This window comes from Poecilia reticulata, linkage group LG5 (assembly GCF_000633615.1).
Source record: "Poecilia reticulata strain Guanapo linkage group LG5, Guppy_female_1.0+MT, whole genome shotgun sequence".
Lineage (NCBI taxonomy): Eukaryota > Metazoa > Chordata > Actinopteri > Cyprinodontiformes > Poeciliidae > Poecilia > Poecilia reticulata.
The window spans coordinates 1,005,083-1,018,747 of record NC_024335.1 but is presented as its reverse complement, the minus strand read 5'-3'; the positions used below and the strand labels follow the sequence as shown (position 1 = coordinate 1,018,747).

General features: G+C 44.5%; 1 long non-coding RNA gene across 1 annotated transcript in view; it reads right to left on the bottom strand.

Moving 5' to 3' along the window:
* Positions 1-76: 76 nt before the first annotated feature.
* The window catches only part of LOC103464357 (uncharacterized), a 49,216-nt gene continuing 35,627 nt past the window's right edge, over positions 77-13,665 (bottom strand). Inside the window, exons 3-6 of the long non-coding RNA XR_001776605.1 lie at positions 9,463-9,770; positions 8,913-8,936; positions 7,214-7,246; positions 77-218 (exon numbers count right to left, since the gene is read on the bottom strand). This is a non-coding gene — a long non-coding RNA (uncharacterized LOC103464357). The remainder of the gene's footprint in view (positions 219-7,213; positions 7,247-8,912; positions 8,937-9,462; positions 9,771-13,665) is intronic.

Sequence of the window (13,665 nt, the reverse complement as noted above, 5' to 3'; positions counted from 1 at the left end):
GGATGGATGGATGGATGGATGGATGGATGGATGGATGGATGGATGGATGGATGGATGGATGGATGGATGGATGGATGGATGGATGGATGGATGGACTTTAATGGATACATAAAAGAGAAAAATAACATTAGTGGGAGGAAGGGAAATACGAGCCGACGGAGGAGAAGCGTTACTTCTTCCTCAGAGACGTTCCTCCATCATAACGGAGCAGAGAGGGACTGGAAGGAGGGAAGGAGGAAAGGAAGGGAGGAATGAAGGAGGGAGGAATCATTCAGGAAGGTTTAAATGATGGCAGATGGACAAAGATATGATTGAGTCCCAGGAAAGGGAGAGAAGAGATTTATTGACGGAAGAGGAGAAGGAAGAAGGGATGGAAGGAGGAAGGAGGGAGTGAGGAAAAGGATCAGGAGGAGAGGAAGAGAGAGAGAGAGAGAAGGCAGTGCAAACATTTGAGGAGAAGTAAGAGAAGATAATAGAGAAGGTGCAGAAACAACCGCATGGAGGAGCTGAGGAGGAAACTGGAGACAAACAGAATGGATTCAAGTTCAGGAGAGGATTACACCGACGGATACGCTTCCATCAAGTTCTGGTTCGGTCCGGTCAGGAAACCCAACACACACCGACCCCATGAAATGAATGCTAATCAAACTGAAGGTCGGTCGGTCGGTCGGTCGGTCGGTCGGTCCGTCCGTCCGTCCGTCCGTCCGAACGAACTCAAACTCTCTGAATTATTCCTGCTTTGCAGAGAAGCTGAATTGTGGAAACCATTTTTAGCTCCACAGGCTCCATGAGTGAGAAAGTTTCTCAGTGTTTCCTCAGGGGTGATGCAGCTTTTTAATGCACATCCTGTTAGATGCAGGTCGTCTGTTCCCATGACAACCAACCTCCAGTTCAGAGGTCTCCTGTGTTTTGGTGTGAAGGGAGACATTGTTTCCATTTAACTCCTAAAAGTCCATCAACTCGGGCTGCACAGTGGCGCAGTTGGTAGAGCTGCTGCCTTGCAGCAAGAAGGTTCTGGGTTCGATTCCCGGTCTTTCTGCATGGAGTCTCCATGTTCTCCCTGTGCATGGTGGGTTTTCTCCAGGTACTCCGGTTTCCTCCCACAGTCCAAAAACATGACTGTCAGGTTAGGGACAATTTGGCCTCTCCAAATTGTCCCTAGGTGTGAGTGTGTGAGGTGTGTGTGTGTGGTTGTGTGTCTCTGTGTTGCCCTGCGACAGACTGGTGACCTGTCCAGGTGACCCCACCTCTCGCCCGGAGCGTTAGCTGGAGAGGAACCAGCACCTCCTGACCCCACTGAGGGACAAGGGTGTAAAGAGGATGGATGGATGGATGGATGGATGGATGGATGATGGATGGATGGATGGATGGATGGATGGATGGATGGATGGATGGATGGATGTCCATCAACTCTTCCTCCATCTGAGTTTAGCTGCTCAGTCTGAATGTGAAGCTGAGCAGCTGCAGAGCAACTCAGATGTTTATCTGCCTCTGAGCTTCACCAGCTACATTTACATCCAATCATCATGTAAATTTTCTTTGAACTTTAAAGTGTAAAAGTTAAATTGGTAAATGTTCGCTACATCAGAACTAATTTAGTAAACATGTTTCTACCTCCCCTTTGGCAGCACAAGCAAGCACAGAAGAAGTTACGCAACATTGACGACGATATTTTGTCATTTCTATTGCAGTGCTGCAAATCTGCATGAAAAATGTCGATGGAAACACGGCCAGAGCTTCAGGGTCTCATAAAAACCTTCTGCACGTGTTTCTGTGTCCACATGACAGCCTGCAGCGACCTGAGCCCGTCAGCAGCACCACCTGCTGCAGGCTCACACAGAAACTACAAACTCCAGGCGCGTGGAAACGGCCAGAAGGAATGTTAGAAGATTGATCTGCAGTTATGACAGGTGTTTAATAATCCCAGGGTTTGGAACTGACCTCACTGACCCTGCTAGTGACCTTAGGAGTGATCTTATTGATCCAGTTGACCCTAACGGCCCCATTAGTAACCATAACAACTATATTTGTGACTTTAACAGTGCTACTAGTGACCTTAGTGGACCAGCTGACCTTAACGACCCGACTGGTGACCTTAGTAACTCGACCTGTGTGGTTTTTCGGAGCCGGTTTCTTCAAGCCATGAGGGAAGATGAATTTATGGATGCAGATGTTCAGCTGATTATTATTCCTGCTGCCAGAGGAACCTGATGGTTCTCCGTCCAGCCCCTCGCTCCTCCCCAGTGTTCCCAGTTTGCTGTTTGTGTGTGACGCTCGTCTTCATCACTCTTGATTTGGAGCGAGTGAGGACGGCCGGCCGTGTCGTCCAGCTGGATTACTGAGCTCTGCTCTGGCCATTAGGGCGCCGTGCTGCCGACGTCCGGCTTCTCGCTGCTCCACATGTGTGCAGACATCTGTGTTTGTGGCGCGGAGATGAAGAACAGCAACCTGACGTTAACGCTTCCTCTGACTTGATGAAGACGGACGTCGTCTTCTCCCCGTTTACCGAAACATTCGCTCCTGCAGGCTGGAGCCATGAGGAACAGCTGCTTTCATATGAAGCTTGCTTAGGCCTGTCACGGTAACACATTTTGCTGGACGATTGTCTAAAAAAATTATTGCGATAAACGATAATATTGTTTCAAGACCTTTTGACACTGATTTAATGGAAATGACGTAATAATACATGCGATTTCCTGATAGATTTACTTTATTTTCAGAAGAACACGTAACACTGGAACTGATAAACTAAATAAAACCAAAAACTAAAACAAAATGGATTCTCAGTCTCCATGAACAAAAAATGTACTTGAATAAAAACTAAACAACTTAAAGCCAAAGTGGAAATAAATACTGCATTCAACCAAAACAGTGCAGATTATGAAGTCTGTGTATTATATTGTCCTTCAATAATCACTAGATTTAAATAGAGAAGATGGGAACATCCCACTATCTAATGCAATAATTCACACTGCACCATTTTTAGCCCCTATTTTCCCCTTATGACGATCTTAGATCGTTGGCTGATCTAACCGATCATCCTGCAGTGTATGGTGTGTTACGGTAGATCGTCCTGGTCGCTCCGATCTAAATCGGGTTTTCCCGGACTGGGAGCTTAACGCTGAATGACAGGTAGCCAATCAGAAAGCGCGGATTCTCCTCCTGCTTTCTGAGAGGAAATTACGGAGGGGAATCCCAAACAGCTGACACAACAGGAAGTCCAGCCGACATCGGAGATGATATGTGGAAACAACATTAATGTTTATTCAACGTTTGGTGCAAAGAATATAGAAATGATGAGGAGAGGAGTTGGAGCCAAATTACTACTGCAGCTGATGAACCCGGTAAGTTTTCAGCTGTTCTTCGTTAACGTGACATAAATAAGTTATAATGATTTTCATTCAGTCAGGACTTTACGCTGAGCCACATCATCACAGGTAGATTCTAGTAAAGTATTGATTAATGCCTGGTTTAAATTGGTTAACTGGACTTGGAGCCATTATTTTGTGCCCATGTGGCTGGACACCACACGGCACGACGAACCCGATCGAACCGTTATACCTGTCGGCTGATGTGTCTCTCAGGTTTAAAAACGGGCCGACAGCTCGTGTCGTGTGCGCTGGACACTACGGAAATAGGAAGGGAGGGTCAGTGGAGAGACCGGAGCTTTTTTCATTCAGTGTCATCAACATAAAGAAAAAAGGCCGGAAGAGACGATAAAGACGATAATTAAAATGAGATCGATACGTTTATTTATCGTGCGATTAACTGATTCATCGTTTATCGCGACAGGCCTAAGCTTGCTTCAGAAAATTTATTGTATTTTGTGTTTTTAGTTTTAGTTTAGATAAACAACATCAGAGAGACGGAGGCTGCAAGTTGCAGGGATAAAAAAGAGCAACTTTGAAATGAGGTGAAAGCAAATCTTGTCCTTGAGAAGAAAATATCTATTTAAATATTCATGATTCCCGTCAGGCTGAAATAACCGAGGAAAACAATCTGCTCTCATTTTACCTGCCGCTCCCAGATTTAAATCCTCAAAATAGAACACATCTCCAGTTGTCCTTCATCCTGTTAGTTAGTTTTTTAATCAGTTCATAGTTTTTATAGTTTTATAGTAAAAAATTCCTGGCTGCAACATAAACAGATTGGAGCTGAAGTCATGAAGACGGCCGTCTGTGTTCACCTCCAGATAACAAGTCCAGTCAGGTGAACCCTGAGGTGAAAACTCTAACTCCCAGAATGCACTGCACCAGTCACAGCTGATGTCAGAGGAGCAGTTTTTACATCCAGACTGAAAACATGACAGCTGCTCAAAATCAGACATTAGTTTATCAGTAAATGTTTGAATTATTAGATATTTGTGTTAAATTTAACATTTTCAGCCTTTTTTCAGCTTAAATTTAACAGTTTTTAATGCATATCTTGTAATTTCCTGTAGGTTTTCTTTACCTGTTTTCTTTTTTGTTTGATTATTGTTCATTTTGTCTACTTTTCATCAGTAAAATACATTTTTCACTCGATGGTCTGCAGACAGAGAGGCTGGTGGCTCCTGGTTGATCGAGCCGTTTGCGTTCAGGACGTTTCTTCACCAACAGTTCAGTAAATATGAAGCTCCTCAGTAAAACAAGTCGCAAAACCGGAAATGGAGAAAAAACATGGAAAAACATACATTTCTGAAAAAATAGAGACTCTCATATTTTGCTTATGTGAAGTGATGAAGAAATCCCTCCAGGCTTCAGCAGCTTCCAGGGTTTAAAAAGGTAAACTTTGTGTTTGAATTCAGGTGGTTTACAGAGTTTTTCTATGTAATCATGAAATATTTACACATTTCATGATTAATTCATATTTTTGGGGTAAATTGATGTTAGAACCTCAGATTGTTGGTGTGAGCAAGAGGAAGCCCGTTTATGTGGTTTAGATGTAAATATGCCGTTTTTACAGTGCATGTTGAGCTGACTGAGCGTCGCTGCAGGCGGATCACCGCCCAGAGACTCTCGGCATGGTTTGCTCCCGTACGTGAAACCTTGGTATTCCCAGCAGGCGTGCAGCACGTCGTCAGGCACTGATGAGTTCTGCCTCCACCCAGATGAATGCAAACCATCTCAACTCATCGATTCCAGTGTTTAAGTATTCATCCAGCTGCAGCTGCAGCCTGATTGCAAATAAATGTCTTCTGAGGCGACGCGAGCGCAGCGGCTGATCAGGGAGGCGCCGTGGAAACAAACACGCGGCGCCGCGTCACGTCGTGGCTCATGTTGCTGCTTCTAATGGAAATGCAGCTGCAGTCATTGGTTAGTTCGACAAGTTAACAGGAAGTGGAATCTGTGACGCTGAATGTTTGATGAAAAGCACCAGGTTACAGCTTAGATGGTTAATGTTCCACATGAACAAAAAGTCAATATTAGATTTTTTTAATCTTATAAAATTTGCTTTTTGTAGCTTTCCACATTGTTTTATAGTTTTTCCTGCATCAAAAACAAACCTTGATTCTTTCATCCATGTTTGAGAAATCCTTTACTCTGCATTGAACCAAACTTCATCAGCTGTGCTTCACCCTCTCAGCTCCTTCAGACTAGCCAGCAGCAATCAGCAAACACCTGCTGAGCTCATTATAGGAGCTGCTGCTCAGAGTAACACTGGTAAAAACTTTAAAGTGTTAATAGAGGAGCCATGTTGGGACGACGTCCTGGAGGCGGAGCTTCAGAAAGAGCAGGAGCTTCTTAAAGAGACAGAGGCCCAATTTCAAGGCGTTAAATTAAAAAGTATTGTTTGTTTTAAGCCATATTTGTTATTGTACAAAGGATTTTTAAGAACTGAAGGAAACATATTACTGTCCCTATATGAGAACACATAATATCGCCTCTTCCCTACTTCCTTAGAGAGAGAAAGAGAAAAGATATTCACTGCTAAAGCCTAATAACTACTTGTTTCATCCTGGCGTCTGTAATGAATCTTTACCAGCTGTCTTGTCTTATCTTGTCCACCTGCTTTAACATTTCCTGACCTGTTGACCTTTGACCTGACATCGAGGTCCCGTCAGTCCACATTTGGAGAAAAGATGTTTCTGGATGTAACTTTGAGCCCTGAATGGATTATTATTTCAGTCTGATCTCAGATGAGTTCAGGGTTTAAAAGCTAAATCTGGGTCGGCTTTGGTGTAAAAGTTAAAAGTTTCAGGAGGCTAGCATGTAGCGTTCAGCTGTGACTGCATAACCACAAAGTGCTGAGGTAAGCAAAGTTTAAGCCCCGCCTCTTTCCTCACCGAGCCGACCTGCTGGGAAACAACTTCACCTCCGGTCGGGTTGGGAGCTTCTGGTGGCAAGTAACCAAATAATGATTCACAGCAGGTGCGGCATGGCGCAGATCCCTGTTACCATGACAACCAACCTGCAGATCCATATGCATGTCTTCATATCTATAATTTTCTCCTCCAATTTCAACTCTCAGCTGAACAGATGTAATTTTAGTTTAAAGCCAGATGAACTTCACCTCAGCTGAGCTCTACCTGCAGAACAGAGGAGCTTCAGAGGACTGACCTCTGACCTCTGCTTCCTGATGACAAACGGTTCCATCAGACACAGATTTTATTTGATGATTGGAGTTTTGAGCTCATGTCTAAACTTTGTTTTATGAATGTAAAAAAAAAAAAAAACACACAAACAGGAAAAATTGCATTGTGGGAAAAAAATCTCTCCTTTAAAAGCTGTTAATATTTCTCAACTTTCTGCTTCTTATAATCCGGTTTTAGTCTCATTTACCAGTTTCTGTCTGTCACACACACACACACACACACACACACACACACACACACACACACACACACACACACACACACACACACACACACACACTTTGATGCTCCTGTCAGCTCGGCGTTTCAACATTATGTTCAGTAGAATCGCAGCTGGAGCTCTTTAATACTGAACACCTTCAATTATTCCTGTTTCCACTTGCAGAACCAACGCCGAGCTTTGTGGCCCGTCTGAGCACGCTCACCGACGGAACCGACAACCGGACCGTTCCGGGACCCGGCAGAATCTGTGATGATGCTGGATCCAGCTGATTAGAGGAGATTAAGCTAAACCCTGCGACTTGTCAGAGTGAGGACGGGCACGGCGGCGGCAATTAGCCCAACACATGCAGGCTGCTGATGAAGGCTTGTCATGGATCAGCAGGGGAGGAGGAGGAGGGGAGATGACGAAGGTCTTACCTCTTCTCGTATTCTCTTCACGGTTTCTCCTTTCTGCAAAGAGAAGAGGAACAAATGACACAAATATCCTGACAGGCTTCAGGGACGAGTGTTGAAAGAGGAGCTCAGAGATAATAAAGGTTTAATAAAATTCATCTGCTCAGATGGATTCTGTGTATGGAAGATAAAACAGCCAGGCTCATGTTTTAATCACCGAATCCACCCTGATCTGCTACCTGAAGGGAAAACCTTCACATAGGATCCATATTTAGGCACTTATTGATGAACCACGTGGTTCATTGGTTCAAAAGCTAATTGATTAAGATTTTTAACCAAGTTTACTGAAGGGTCTGTAATGAACCAATTACAATTAATCAAAAACCATAAATTGACAAAATGAGCAACGTTTTTAATTCAAAAATCCTTTTTGCTCCTAAATTATTGAATAAATAAGACATTTGACCTCAACAGCAAATATATTTACTATTCATTAAATCCTGATCAATCATGGAGCTTCTTTAGAAATGTGGATGCTAACATTAGCATTAGCTGCTACATGTTTAGCACGGAGATGCTATTTTAGGCTTGAATATGTTTGCTGATAGGCTAACTGCTTTAGCACAACTTCAGCGTCCAATCAGATGGCTTAGAAGCAGAAATTCGTCCTTCTCCATTTACCAAAAACACACAAATATGTCAAAAAAAATGCGATTGAGCTCAATTTTTAACGCATTAAAATCTAAAAAGAAAAACATAAATAAAGGATTAGGATGTAAGCAGCTCGATGCTTCCAGCCTCCTGGCACCTGGATGCCCTGCAGCAGTTTTCCTCCAACCTGTCAACAGGTTGAGAGTCCGACTCAGACAGACAGCTCCGTGTTGTAAACATCTCCGGTTCTGTTTCTGCTTGGTTTTAACGAAGCAGGTTCTGTTTTAGATCAGGCCTGAAAACGAGGAGAATCCCAGCATCTGCTGCAGGAAATCACCGGAGAGGGTTCAGGAGACGTTCCTGTGATACGGAGGAATAATTGTGTCTGCACGTCTCGTTCTCTGCGTGTACAGGAGCAGCTTCCCCTCAGCGCCGACAGAGAGACGACAGCCTGACTGGAAACCTGACACGCCATTAACGCGCGTTTCACACCAGCTTCGCGCCGTAGAATCAAACTGAACGGCGCTCAGATCTGCAGCTTTCACAAGCCAAAGGGTGGAAACGTCGGGATGTTTCCTGTTATCCTGGTTTTCCATTCGCTACACAGACTCCATGAGGTGATCCTGATGTATCCCAACAGAAACCTGCCTCACCAGCAGCTCCGTTTCCATTACAAACATAACTTCACCAAATTAAACACGGCAATTTAAAAGAAGTTACGTTTCTGGATGGAAGGTTTTTGTGCTAAGATGAGATGGCTTTATGGCCGTAATAAAATCAGAATATTCACAAAAGAAAAACTTTTTCTGTGTCACACAAGTCACATGATCAACAACCGGATGTTACTACTGGCAGAAAAGATGAAGAAGACGACAGGAAGTGGTAGGAGGAGGATGTTTTTTAATAATATATCATTAGAAAGTATTTAAATTGTGTTTCTTACTTAATGGAAAAACTTCACCTGTGTTGTTTTTTTTTTATATTAGCGGAATATTAAAGTTTCTGCATGTAATGGAAACGCAGCTGTTGTTTAGCTTGCTGACTGTGAAGGAAACAGCCGTTAGGAACTCACCTTTCCAATAATACTCCCAACTTCCTGTGTAGGAAAGAAAAACAACCAGTTAGAAAAAGGAACTGGGAATGAGCCTGGATCTGTGTTCGCTCCGGCAGCACCGGGTCGATGTAAGCTAGCAGGAAGCGTTCCTGCAGCAGGACTGACGCTCTCATCCAGGGCCGGCCCAAGGCTTTTTGGGGCCCTAAGCAGATTTTTGTTTGGGGCCCCTCATACCAAGATGCTTCATCATTCATAAGCTAGTCTTTGTGTGTAACATAGCTGCTATCATTAGCATTATTTCTGGTTAGCTCACATCATACCAGTGTTATTATGACTAATGATTTTAACTTACAGGAGTAGCAAACTAAAAAAATATTTGGATTTTGAGATGCAGCGTTATAATTAATATAGAAAATGTTTTCCCATGTGTAAAAGCATTTGGTTTGAATGTTATTTTAATTATCATGCTAGCTCGGGGCTCTTGGGGCCCCCTGGTGGTGTGGAGGCCCTAAGCAGCTGTTTAACTCTCTTATGCCTTGGGCCGGCCCTGCTCTGATGGGTTCTTTACCTTTCCGTGCATGAGGAGGCGAAGCGTGAGCGTGACCCCCATGGCCCCGTCTCCAAACTCCTGTTCACAGCTCATGGTCCGGGCGGCGGCGGCGTGGTGGGCGGAGTCTGCCGCTAACAGACGCATGAAGGTCCAAGGCGCCGAGGCGAGAGGAGCCGAGCAGAACACCACGGAGAACCTCTGAAGAACCCGCTGCGGAACGATGGAAAGCCCCCGAAAAGCAACGGCTGGGTTCCGGGTCCAGATGATGGAACTGGACTGGTCAGACTGGTGGAAGGGGAAGTATCGCTTTTATCCCGGTTCTTGTTCTGTAGGAAGCAGAAAAAGAAAAACCTTCAGATTATTTAGATTTTCCTTCGATAGTGAATAAAATACAGTTCAGCCTAACAGCTTGGTGCACTGCTGCCACCTTCTGGTCATGAAGGGAAAAGCCTGGTTCCGGCCCAGCGCAGCCCAGGTTCATCATCAACAAACACCAGGATGTAAAAACAAAAAGGTTTTTAGGGTCTCAAATGTAATTTATGTGTAATTAGTAAATTAGTGAACTCGGTACAGTGTTCTCCAGTCTCAGCTGTTATTTTCACAGTTTGACTTTTTTCTCACCATTCATGCACAAGTTGCTGAAAATGTATGTGAATCTGTTTTTAAATTACTGTACAGTATTTCTGTCATGTTGTAAATTTGCCCCGACTGCAAAGTCTCAATCTTTTGATCATATTTTATTAGCATGTCTGTTACTTTGCTGCTGGTACGTCTGGATTTCCTTACTTTAAAAAAACAACGGCTGGTTCTGTTGTGCTGCAGGTTGCATCTCATCTGGTGCAGCAGAGTCGCCATGAACACAACTTCTGGTCAAACTGTGTTTCTGCTACAGAAACATTTCTTCTCTCTGCCACTAGAGGGAGCAACACAGATGTTTGTAGACTGGACTTTGAAAAGGTTGTTAGAAAGTGAAAGTGATGCCAGAAGCTCAGGTTTCAGCCTCTGGGCCTTTGGTCCCAGTTTAAGACCAGTATGAACTGGTTTGCTCCCACTGCGCTCGGAGTTTAGACAGTTAAATCTCCTCTGGTGTGAACCGGGTGCGTTTGGTTCTGCTGCAGTAACGTGCAAATGACCAGAGTTTCTCCAGTCAGTCGATCTGAGCAGTAGCTCATCAGCTAACTGGGAGCGGAGCGCGGAAAGCGCCGGAATGGAAAAGAAAGGAAAAGCTGTCGGCCATTGAAACGCCACTCAGCCCTGAAGACGCTTAAGCTTTTCCTTTTACACAAACAAGAGAGAAACAGACAGAAATGAAACTGGCAGCCATTGCTGAGCACTAATGAGAAGCTGTCTGTGGTTTGCATGCAGCCTATGGGTGTGTGTGTGTGTGTGTGTGTGTGTCACACGCATCATGACTTCCTTTGATCATTTTCCCAGGAAGCTGCTGACATTTCCTTGAGCATCTGTGATTTTATGCTTCATGTCTGAAAGTCTGTCCTTCAGGCGTCTGTCTCTATGCCAACCGGGATCCTTGGTGGTTTTAAGGAGTGCATGTGAATAAAGACATTCATGAACAGGTTTCTGTGTGTGTGTGTGTGTGTGTGTGTGTGTGTGTGTGTGTGATGGGATTGTATTGATTGCATTGAGTTGTATGTATCCATCTCCATTTGTGCGGAGAGCGGCTGCTTCTTCCAGCCTCATAAAAAATACAGAATCTGAACCAAAGTAGGTCAGCATGCAGCCTGTCTGGCACATGAGACCAGCAGCCTCTCATGACGACGCGCCTCTCTCTCCGTCTGACTGGGAACCACGGCGCTTAACGTCAGCAGCAGCAGTGAGCCAACGGATGGGCTCAGCGTTCAGATACCTGCGGACAGGTTGGATGTGTGTGACGCTCCGTTTCTTCAGGTACTGAAGAAGATTCGTTCAGTTTTCAGCTGCAACCTGTGTGTGTGTGAGATGCAAATCCAGCACATTATAAATTATTGAGGCTCTTTCAGAGGCTCTGAGTCATATATAACACACACACACACACGCGCACACACGCACACACACACACACACACGGGCGCGCGTACAGAATGAACCTTGAATTTGTGATGTCATCACTGAGTCCAGATGACATCAAGACGACTCTGAGTCACATCAGCTGATATTTTCAAGGCTCAACATGTTTCATTTTTCGCTCTTTGTGGTAAATTCTCATTTATTTTACACATCACAACAATCTGGATTATAATCCCTCAGTTTAAAACGGAATTGTTCCAACGTGTGGAAGAAAAGGAAAAATCTAAATCTTTCCCAAGAGAACGATGAGTCAAATTATTCCTTTTCATTTTTATCTGCTAATGAATCTGGGTTGATGCTGGCGGTGACACAACACCAGCGGAGACGAGGCGTAAACCGCCATTAAAACCTGGACTACTGGGAACGCTGGTCCACCAGTAGCTTCTGAGAGGAACACCAGTCAGGACTTCAGCTGAACGGGGAATGGTGAAGCGGTGGGCGAGTGATTAAACATCCTGATGGTCCAGCAACAGAAGTGATGAGGAACGCTGCACATAGTTCCCACGAGTCTGGACCAGAAGTGATCGGCGCCATCTTGGTAGGCAAGCGCAGCACAAAGCACAGCGGACCCATGGCCATTAACAAAATGGCTTCTGTCAGGACCGACCCATGTAAGGCGGAGAATGTAAACATGTCAGACGATGTGGACGAGCTGCCTCTGATGTCCTACTGTAGCTTAACACGAAGAACGAGCCTGACATCTGTAGTCAGTGTCTAGACGGGTTTGTGAAGGACGAACGGCGGTTCTGCAGACTGGCAGAGTCAGTAAACCACAGGCTGCATGTTAAAGCTACATTAGCTGTGCTGAATTTACTAGTACTACAGTAAATATAATTGATATTTATCTTAGTACTACACAGAGGCGGGTAGAGTACTAAAAACTTTAATCAAGTGACAGTTGTACTGATATATTTTACAGGTTAGATAGAAAATCGAGAGTTAACTCGAAGCTTGTGGCTTGTCGTCATAGCAACTACCTACCAAGATGGCTGCCAGCTACAGAGTTCCTGGGAGTGTGACATCACATGAGAACTCCAACACAACTGTTTGTTACCATGGAGACCGAACACAGAGAAGCCGTTTGCTTCGTTGTTGTCCTGCTGAGAAGAAAACAGAACCATGTTTCAGTCGGTTCTGAAAATATTTCCAATGATAACAAATGAGTTTTTAATTTTTCCAGCAGGAAGTGAACAAATGACTGACTGACTTCTTTCTCTCTGGTGGAGTCTGTTCATTCCTCCAATCACGGCAGAGAGCCCAGGGCTGCAGGAGTCGGTCAGAGACACGACTTCACGGATGTCCATGATGTGATTTTATTGGATCTGAACACCAGGTGGACGGCCCGACTCATTCTGGCCGGCAACAAACTGCATCCAAAACCTGATTGGATTAAACGGAGAGACAGCCGCTGGTGTCTTCACGCTGATTGGATTTAAAAAAAAAAAAAAGACCCACGTTGGGCAAAGATCTCAAGGACAAACTGAGCGTAAAAATGTCCTTTCGGTGTCTGGATCCGAGTCTCCTTTAAATATGACTGCATGTCGAGCTGCTGTAACTCAGAGCGATAACCTTTCATCAGCCTGGGAGGATTCAGAGAGCCTGGCTCCAGCAGAGGGAGACGTGGAAAACATCGTTCATGTGGGCTAACAACTTCAACGGCAGCCATTTCCTTCGTCCAATCAGATCGCAGAAACAACCCCAATCATCCGAGAGAAACGAATAATTATGTCAACAACTTTAACACATCAGTGAATTAGTTCATCTACATGAACAAGTTAAAGTCCATGCTAAACCCAAATTAAGAAACTCAACAGCAACAACCTCGGTTATCGTATTTGCTTCAGTTTAATAAATCGTTCGGCTTTAATAAGGAGAAATGAGATCACAGCTGCAGCTATTCTGACTTATTTATGTCCCAGGAACACAAACATCCCATCGTTCATCAGATTATCATCCAGCTCCTGATGGGACACAATCCAGGTTTATGATCCTGCTTCGTCTTATTCCATTAAGTGTGTGTGTTCCTGCTGGTGTGTGTGACATAATGATGTCATGGCTGAGCAGCAGGGGTGTGTGTGTGTGTGTCTGTAGCACAGGCTGACATCACCGCTGATGTGTGTGTGTGTGTGTGTGTGTGTGTGTGTGTGTGTGTGTGTGT